The sequence below is a fragment of the Onychomys torridus genome, chromosome 1, assembly GCF_903995425.1.
Source record: "Onychomys torridus chromosome 1, mOncTor1.1, whole genome shotgun sequence".
In the NCBI taxonomy this organism is placed as follows: Eukaryota; Metazoa; Chordata; class Mammalia; order Rodentia; family Cricetidae; genus Onychomys; species Onychomys torridus.
In genome coordinates this window covers 122,548,813-122,558,975 of record NC_050443.1, presented here as the reverse complement: position 1 = coordinate 122,558,975, position 10,163 = coordinate 122,548,813, and positions in this window count along the sequence as shown.

The window sequence follows — 10,163 nt, the reverse complement described above, 5'->3', positions numbered from 1 at the left end:
CCTTCCCCCACCAGCACCCCACCCCCCACTGTGGCCATTATGGCTTGATGGGGCGGACTGAGCAGAGCCTTGGTACTGCTCACCTAGGTGTGAATGTCTCTGTTCTGTGTTCTGTGGTATCTGAGGAGCCTGGAGCCAGCAGGTGACCCGGCCACAATGCAGGGGGCTCAAAGCCTGCTACACCCCTTACTGCAGAATCAGTACCTGCCACCAGAGCCTCCTCAGGGTGCTGTGACTTCCTCCTGCCCTTTCTCCTTGGGTTTACACCAATCATTCCTGGACCTTCCTCAGAACACCAAAGGGAATGGAGCAGGGTCCCAAGACCCAGAGGGGGCACACTCTATCTAGTCCTCAGTGGGGGTTACATGTCTCCAAATTCCTTGATGAGGCACTCTGACGCACCTGGCAGCCTGGGATCCCCGAGACCTCCGGTGGCTTGTGGAGTTCCTCCTGGTCTTTCAGAGGCGAGACAGACACACACACACACACACACACACACACACACACACACACACACACCCTGCTGGGACATATCCCTTCCCATCTATGGGTCCCTGATTTCCTTGTTGTAAAGTGTCATTTGGGTTGCAGGCCTTGATGGGGCACTCTTGGGTGCTCCTTTGGGGAGCAGGGACCCAGGCCTGAATCAGACTCTGCACTAAAGCTGCTGCTGTTGGCAGGCAGGTTCCCCCACCCCCAACTCAATTTGTGGATGCATCCCTGACTCTGTGACATTGCAGAGGGAGCGGCTGGCCACCACACTTTATGGGTGCTCTTGATAGCAGCGGGGGAGGGCTAGGATTGGGTACTATCATCCAACTGATCTGGGGTCTGGTTCCTGGCTGGGGCCCCACAGCCTACAGTAACTGCTGCAGGCCCCTTGTCCTCCATTTCCTCAGTGTCGGGAAGAATATGGGAACATGGGTAAGGATAAAAGCCCCATGGGCTGACCCCAGCCTGTCATCAGCTTCCAACCTTCTCCCTGGAAAGAAGATCCACAGATCTTCTGGCCCATGATTCCTCCTGCTTAGGCTGCCCTAGGATAGCAGTCTCTCAGGATACCTGCTTGCCTCCACTCACTCTACCTGCAGCCAATTCACACCTTTTAAGAATCTTTTTTGGGTCAGGATTGGCAGTCCATACCTTTAATACTGGCACTCAGGAGGCAGGGGCAGGTGCATCTCTGAGTTTGAGGCCAGCCTGGTCTATGTAGTGAGTTCCAAGCTGGCCTAGGCTATAGAATGAGACCTTGTCTCAAAAGGGAAAAAAAAAAAAATCACAACAAAAGTCTTCATTTATTATGTAGCTCTGCACTGCGGAGATTGTCACTATCGTGATGTGGTCACAGTCTGGGCCTACCTCCAGAGCTTGGGACACAGTAGGTGTTCAATGGCTACTGACTAAGCCAGGCCTGGAGCCTGTAACTGTGAGGCTCAGTGCTGAAACTTCTAAGTGCCTGGGACAGACAGGGTCAGGCGATTTTGGCTTAGCTGAGTTCAGGCCCTGAGCCCTTCTGCCTTGCCACACTCCTGAATGTCTAGTCTATCACCAACTTGGGACACAGGAAGATCCAGCAGCCACCAGCGCTGGGTTCAAGTCCAGCCTCTAGTCTGTTGATCACAAGTGACCCTTTTTTTTTTTTTTGCAGATTGTTCTCCATGTCCCAGTCTGCAAAATGCATGGAAGGAATGGTGGCAGCTGTGGGCTGTGGGTGTGACTCATTTGATAGCATGCTTATCTGCCATGCATGAAGCCCCAGATTCCAGCACTGAATAACTTGGGCATGGCATGGCATGGCGGCACTCACCTACAATCCCAGCTCTAGCAGGAAAATCAGAAGTTCAAGGTCATCCTCAGCTACAAAGAGGGTTGAGGACTAACGTGTGCTACAGAGTGCCAGCAGAGGCAGAAGGGGAGGGGGGCTTCGAGAAGAAGCTTAGCAAAGTCGGGTGGTGGTGGTGGGGAGCCTGGTCGACGACAGCATGTGTCAGTTTCTGAGGAAGAGCCAAGGCCTGTTGAGAGTCTACACAAAAATCACACTCCAGGAGGCTGTGAGTGGAGGCTGACAGGTGAGCAGGTGGGGCAAGGCCCAGAGTTGGAGCCTGCAGTCAAGGCCCAGGCGAATAACACTCAAGCGTGTGACCTTGCACGACCTACCCTTTAGAAAGTCCCAGTGTCATTCTCTTGAATAGCTACTTCTCCCTGGGAGCAGGGCTTCAGCTAGCAGCCAGTTCAGCTGTGAAGAGTTCAGCAGCTCCATCTTCATAAGAATAAGAATGCATGAACATTGGGTTCGAGGCCTGATGGGGGGAGGGGGCTGTCCTCTGGGCAGGGCCCAGGGTAAACTTTACAAATCACAGCTATGCTTTCCCAATTTAAATTCATCTTCTGGCCTCAGCAATCCCTTTATGCAGACGGGGCGGTGCGGGGAGCGGGAGGGCTGGCAGGTGGGTCTAACGAGCCTCAAAGAAGGTGATACTTCAGGCCCTCCCGAGCAAGGAGGAGGTCAGCTAATATTTCACTTTAAAAAAACAAAACAATGTAAAATTGGCTGAGCCTAGTAGCGCACACCTTTAATCCCAGAACTCAGCAGGCAGAGGCAGGAGGATCTCTGTGAGGCCAGCCTAGAATTTTAGGCTAGCTAAGGCTACATAGGGAGACCCTGACCTTTAAAAGAAAGAAAAAGAAGAAGAAGGAGAAGAAGGATTGCCCCCCTCCAGATAAAGACACATTGCACGATGTTCCTAAGCCTGCACCTAACTTCAAATCCAGGAATCCACACCGTGGAAGGAGAGAACCGACTTCATTGTGCTGCCTCATCACCGTCCGGCTCCACAGGGTTCTCACCTCCCCAGACTGAAACTATGTCCCCCTCAAATGCTGACTCATCCTCCCCCACCCCCTTACGCCCACATCCTGTGGAGCAAGGACTCTAGGGACTCCGGGGCGATCAGCCTAGCAGTGTGTGGCCCTTTGTGCCTGGCCTGGCTCACAGCTTGGAATTTATTCAACTTATTCAGCAGGTACAGCTGCAGTATGTGTCTGAATCCCCTACCTTTTGAAGACTGAATAATATTCCACTGCTCAGGTGGCCATATTTTGTTCCCCACTTTGGTCTGTCTGTGAACCCTTGGGCTTCTATCTTGGGGCTGCTATGACATGCTGTGCTATTACCCCCACCCATGTCCATATACTTATCTGACCCCGTTCAGCCCTTCCGCAGAATGCTGGGATACATGCTAATTCGACATTGATATTTTGGGGGGCACGCTGTCCTTTTCAGGCATTATCCTTAGCAAAATTGGGGGTTGAACCCATGATGTCATACTGTGAGGCAACACCCTGCCACTGAAGAACAGCCTCAGCTCATTTCAGATTTTTAAAAAAGATTTGTTTACTTTTATATGTATGAGTATTTTGCTTGTATGTATGTGTGTGTGTGTGTGTGTGTGTGTGTGTGCTACATGCATGCAATACCCATGAAGGTAGAAGAGGATGTCAGATCCCCTAGAACTGGAGGTACTGATAGTTGTGAGCTGCCATGTGGGTGCTGAGAACTGAACCCCAGTCTTCTATGAGAGCAGTAAGTTCTCTTAACCACTAAGCTGTTTCCTTAGCCCCTGTTTCAGATGTTGAAAAAAAAAAATTCCAGGCCTGGTGGTGCACACCTTTAATCCCAGTACTTGAAAGGCAGAGGCAGGTGGATCTCTGTGAGTTTGAGGCCAGCCTGGTCTGCACAGGGAGTTCCAGGTCGGCCAGGGCTACACAGTGAGACTGAGTCTTAAATTTTTAAATTACATTTATTTATTTGTTTGTTTGTTTATTGGTGTGTGGTGTGTGTGTATGTGTGGTACACATGTGCAGCATGCATGTGGAGGTCTGAGGACAATTTTTCAGAAGTTGGTTGGGTTTTAGGGATTGGACTCAGGTTGTCAGGCTCGGCAGCAAGTGCTCTTACCCACCAAGACATCTCTACAGTCCCTCGGGTGTTCTTCCCTCACACAGTCTCCATGTAGAACAGGCTGACATTGACTCATCACCTAAAGCCTTCAAGAACCCCAAGCCTGGCTAAGGACATTTTAAAAAGGCATCTTGGGGTTGGGGCTGTAGCTCAGTTAGTAGTGTTCTTGCCTAGCACACAGGAGGCCCTGGGTTCAATTCCCAGCACCCCATAAAGTTGGGTGTGGTGGTGCTAATATACGATCACAGTACTTAAAGAGGTGGAGGCAGGAGGATCTGGAGTTCAAGGTTAACCCTCTCTACGTGTGGAGCTTGAGGCCAGCCTGGGTTGCATGAGACTTTGTCTAAATAAACAAAATCACCATTATTTCTTGGCAACCACACTTCTAGGCTTATGGAGGTGTGTGTGTGTGTGTGTGTGTGTGTGTGTGTGTGTGTGTGTGTGTGTGTGTTTATTTCTCCGTGAAGTCCTCTCTGTCCTGGAAATCACTCTGTAGACAAGGTTGGCCTCACAGAGATCCACCTGCCTCTGCCTCCCAAGTACTGGGATTAAAGGAGTGCTCCACCACCTCCTGGTTGCTTATGGAGGTCTTGTGCCCAGAAATTGCCTTATGTTTCTTTGTTCTTTTTGCCCTGGAGCTGGTCCCACCAGGTCTGTGGATGGACTGCAGCAACTCCTGTGATTGTAGATCAGTAAAGCAGACACCCACCTCCCCCAAGCAGCTGTGTGGCTCCTGTACATGTTAGAAGCCCATGGCATCCAAGAGAAGGCCTCAGCTTCCTCACCTGTCAGATAGTGATGTGGAACCTGTCACTTTGGAGACTTCTCAGAGGTCTAAATGGGTCCATTTGTGCTTGGTTCTAGAAAATGCAGGCTATCAGAGACGCCAACATGCTGCTGCCTTGCCTGTGCGTGGTGTCTAGGCCATGTGGTCCACACTCTCCTCAACTGCCCTGGCCTCCTGCCTTGCTGGCTAGCAGCGGTTTCATGGCTCTCTGACCATCTGGGTTCTGATCTACCTTCAGTGTTGATTCCCTACAGGTTTAGGACCAGGCATCTTCCCCACAGGCTTAGGACCAGGTAACTGGTAAAGCCCTCTATTCTGGGTAAGTTCATGCCATTAGGTGTGGGTAGCTTAGCCAGACTGATCACTGCCTTTGCCTGGCCAAGCCCTGTCAGATGTCATCTTATTGTCTCCATGGCAGGGAAGAGTTCACTGCAGTGCACAACACTTGACAACCAGCTCAAGGTCACAGGTCACAGAGACAGCTAGTAACAGCACAAGATTCAGTTCTGCCCTTGGGTGCCTAAAGCAGGTTCCAGGCCACTCTGTTCCTGCCTCAGTTTCTCCTCCTGTACTAATGATGTTAACCATGTTTGCTACGTGGACAATAGGAGTTCCAACTGTGCAGGCCTGAGTAGGGGTCAAATTTCATGAGGTGACATGATCACCAGGAGCTACCTGCTCACTGGGAGGCCACAGATATGACACTCAGATCCCTCATCCCTCAGCAAATCAAAGACACTAAAGCCAGGAGAGACTCTGCAAGGCTCCAGAGCAGGACATCCTTCACTACCTCCCCACCTCCACTCTCAGAGAATAGTAGTAAGCAAGACCAGGAGAAAGCTGACTGAGATTTTCTGCCCAGTGCCCATCCCCATAAGTGGGACAAGTCTTTACTACAGAGTATCCATGCTGACAGTCCTGGGAAAGGCACACATCAGAAAGACCCGAGACTGAGAAAGAGTGGCCTTCAGGAAGTAGGTGCCCCAGGTGCCTGAGGAATGGGTGAGTGCCAGGCAGATGTAAGGATGGTGGGGAAGGTCTGTGAGGAGTGGAGGGTGGGTCTTTCCAAAGGAGATTCATAGCTTGAATCCCTGGTCTCCATTTACCCCATGGATGTTTCTGGAAGTGTTCCCAGGGCTCAGGTCCCCAACTAAGTCTCAGTGATGGAGGGCTAACACTCAGAAGGCTGAGGGCAGCAGAGTGAGGGAGTGGCTCCTCTCTCTCCTGCTTCTCCTCACAAGCTTAACAATCAAGCCTTGGTTTCTCCTGAAGATCCAAAGAGTCTCTTCCTGGTGTGGCACAGAATGGGAGAAGATGGAGTTTGGGCATGTGTGTGTTGTGGGGGGAGGCTAGGAGTGAGGACCTACCCACTCTTTTGCTCACAGCCCTGGCCGACCTCAGAGGAATTACATGGGGATGGGAAAAGGTCATTTTAAAGGTCAGACTTGTCCAGGGTGTGCCCTGCCCCCAGCCCTGGATGGACTGAGCCCAAGGAAGGTTCTAGACAAGGCTCTTACTGGGAATAACATCCTGCCCCACATGGCTCCTTTGCTTTTCTCTTTCTCAAAGGGGGAAGGAAAAAGGGCAGGAAAAAAACTCTTTACAGTTCCCTGTATGGCATGACTTCCTCAGCCTAGAGGAATATTCACAGGTTCCAGGGCAAGGAATGATGATCTTCCAAATTTGGCAGAGACTCTGAGCAGACAAGCCCTTCCCTGATGGGCTATGTGATTTGGGGAAGTCACTCACCCTCTCTGAGCCCCATTAGTTTTCTGTAAAGTTGGAGCTCTAATGTTGTTTCCTGGTGAAGTTTTAGGAAATCTGTCATGAGACAGGTTGGTCCCCATCAAACAGAGACCCCACAAATGTGACTCAGTGGGCTCTCTTCCCTCCTCTGCTTCCTTTCCTTCTTTGAATCAGAGTCTTGTGTCGTAGTTCAAACTGGCCTAGACGTCACATCAATTCTCCTGCCTCAGCCTTCCACCACACCAGGTCTCCCTTGTACCTTTCAAAATTGAAATGCAAATTTTATTGTAAATTATTACAAACCCCATAACCTCTAGCACATCTCAAACACTGAAACTGTGAAAGACAGTTCTTCCATAACTTCCATGATTCATCCAATTGTAGAGATGGAATTTGATGCAGTGATTTCTGGAACAAAGTCATCTCATTCACAGAGGCTGAGCAGATAGCATTAGCATTATAACTGTGCACCTGGGTCTGTATGCGCATGCCGTGTGTGTAATGCCCTTGCAGGCCACAAGAGGGCGTTGTACCCACTGGAACTGGAGTTACAGATGGTTGAGAGCCACCATGTGGGTGCTGGGAATTGATCCCAGGTCCTCTGCAAGTGCAGAAAGTGCTCTTAACCATTGAGCTATCTCTCTAGAACTTTGTTCTTTTGTTTGTTTGAGACAGGGTCTCACCATGTAGCTCTGGCTGTCCTGGAACTCACTCTGTAGACCAGACTGGCCTTGAACTCACAGAAATCCATCTGTTTCTGACTCTGTCTCTGCTGGGATTAAAGGCATGAGCCACTAAGCTTGGCTCTCTAGAACTTTTTAGTGTCTCATACACACACACACACACACACACACACACACGCACATAGACATGCACACACATGCACACACACACACACACAGACATGCACACACATGCCACACACACACACAGACACACACATACACACACACAGACACACAGAGACACAGACACACACACACACACACACACACACACACACACACACACACACACACCACAGTGCTTATGTGGAGGTCAGAGGACAACTTATGGGAGTCAGTTCTTGCATTCCACCATGTAGGTTTAAGGAATCAAACTCAGGTCACCAGACTTGGTAGAGAGTGCGTTTACTGGCTGAGCCATCTACCCACCCCTCTCTATTATCTATCTATCTGTCTATCTATAGAATCTCACTCTGTAGCCCAGGCTGGCCTTGAACTTTCAGAGATCTGCCTGCCTCTGCCTCCTGAGTGTTGGGATGGCAGGTGCAAGCCACCATTCCTATTTTGGTGGTGCTGTGGATGGAACCCAGCTCTTCTTGTGTTAGGGAGAGCTCCACAATCCCTCTTTTCATTTATCGACAGTGCAAAGACTCTCTCCCTCTCCCAGGTGGCAAAGGATGGGCCAGGCGCTCCTGGTTTTGCTCTTCTTGACTCTGGACTGTCTGTGCACACGCTTGTGTAGGATTCGTGAGAGAACACTAACTGTATCCACCACTCCTCCCTTGGGCCCTCCTGGCCCCGAGCAGAGGGAAGAAGGAGGTGGCTGGTGGCCCTGTTCAGGGACAGTACAGGACCCTTTCTGGGCTGCGTCTGTGGGTTCTGTACCAGGGTGTCTGCCAGCTGGAAGCTGCATGGAGACTTTTGTTCAGAATGACTCCCTGTCCTTCTGGCTGCAGTTGAGAGGGAGATGGACCTGAGGGCTGCACCGCTCATTCACCAGTCCACGGGGCTCTCTGCTCTGTCATTGTGTATGTTTGGGAGATACAGTCATTGAAAACAAAACAAAAGAAAAACCCGAAGGCTCTGGACTTCTGCTCCCCAAGATATTCGAGGTGCTCCCTGGCACAGGTCAAACCACACTCCAAAGCCACATCACTATCCAGGGCTGGGAGGGTCCTGTTGTTCCAGCATTCGGTGCCTCAGGGCCTTTGCACCTGAGCCCAGATCAACCTTTCTTTCTTTCTTTCTTTCTTTCTTTCTTTCTTTCTTTCTTTCTTTCTTTCTTTCTTTCTTTCTTTCCTTCCTTCCTTTCTTTCTTTCTTTTTTTTCAAGACAGGGTTTCTCTGTGTAGCTTTGTGCCTTTCCTGGAACACTCTTTGGAGACCAGGTTGGCCTCGAACTCACAGAGATCCACCTGCCTCTGCCTCCCAAATGCTGGGATTAAAAGTGTGAGCCCCCACCGCCGCCTGGCTCACCTTTCTTTTGTTAAGTAGAAGAAAGACGCTGAGAAAGAGAAGGTGGAGAAAAGGGAAGTCCTAGGCTCACAACCGTTGTCTCTAGAGCCCCTCAGGGTGCGTCCCAGTTCCCTCTCTTGACAGTAGAAGGTGTGGGCCCAGCTCAGCTGACTGCAGGTGGGGCCTAGGGAACTTTCCTTTCCTGGCTTCACTCCACCTTCACCTCTGGGGAAAGACTGGCCTGCCCTCGGGTCAAGCTCATCCCGGGGACCACAAAAGTCTACAAGAGCACTTGGGGGCAGGGTTGGGTTCAAAGTTCACAAGTGCTCTTCTGGGACAGGGTTGAGTGTTCAGTGTGGGAGCCGTGGAGTGGTTCAAGGTCACCTGCCTGCACCCTACTCTTGCCCCTATGACCCCAGGAGCATCCCCAAAGGCCCAGTATGTTCACAGGTCATGGGAGGAGGAAGGACTCCACCTGCTCCTCCACGGCCTCAGTTTACCTGGTGATCAGCCAGCTAGCTCAGAGATTCTCTGGATGAACAGTGGAATTTGCCCCAGTGATAGGTGCCACAAGACAAACCATCCCACTTGACTCGACCATACAGGGTAGAGTATCTCTGTTGGCCCATTGATGGGAACCCCATCTTCTCATGCATCCCCCTCACAGCTGTCAGTGGGCAGTGACTTGTCCCCCTTCAACAGAAGAGGTGAAGCTCAGTGGGAGGGCACCACTTAGCCAGTCTGGTATCTTGGAGGCAGGATTTGAGTAAATTTGGCAAAGTGGGGTCTTACTGAGCCACATGGGTTCTGGAAAAGCCCCTCTAGAGAGCTACAGAGATGGGTCCATAGTTAACTGCTCTGTGGCTCTTGCAGAAGATTGGAGTTAAATTCCCAGCACCTACATTAAATGACAGCTCACAACTGTAGTTTTGTCTGTCAGCTCACAAGGGACAGTCGCAGGAGCCTGTGGCTGACGCTCCAGGGACTCCAGCTATCTCTGCTGGACTCTGAGAGCACATGCACTCACACATCCACAGCCCTGCCCCCCACAGGTATTTAAAAAAAATCTGACCTGGTGCAGTGGCCTACACCTTTAATCCCAGCACCCAGGACGCAGAGGCAGGGGGATCTCTGTGGTTGCAGGCTAGCCTGGTCTACACAGTGAGACCCTGTCTGAGAGAAACAAACAAATAAACAAAAACCTTTTTTTTTTTTAAGAAAAAAAAGTGCTTCCAGAACTTGACACTGGCTCTCCCCAGGCCCTGGGCACCCCACTGCCCTGCCTCACTGGAGCCTCAGAGACTCAGGAGGCCTTGCTATGTGACAGACACTCTATTTCACACCTTGAGTAAGGCCCTGGCCTCTCTGTCCTCCTCAGGGAAGGGGTTACATTCTCACTCCCTCATAACCATAATTTAGAAAGAAGGGGAACCACCTATCCCTTCACCCCCAAACCTGGGGCCGCTAAGGACACCTGGCCCAGCCACCAC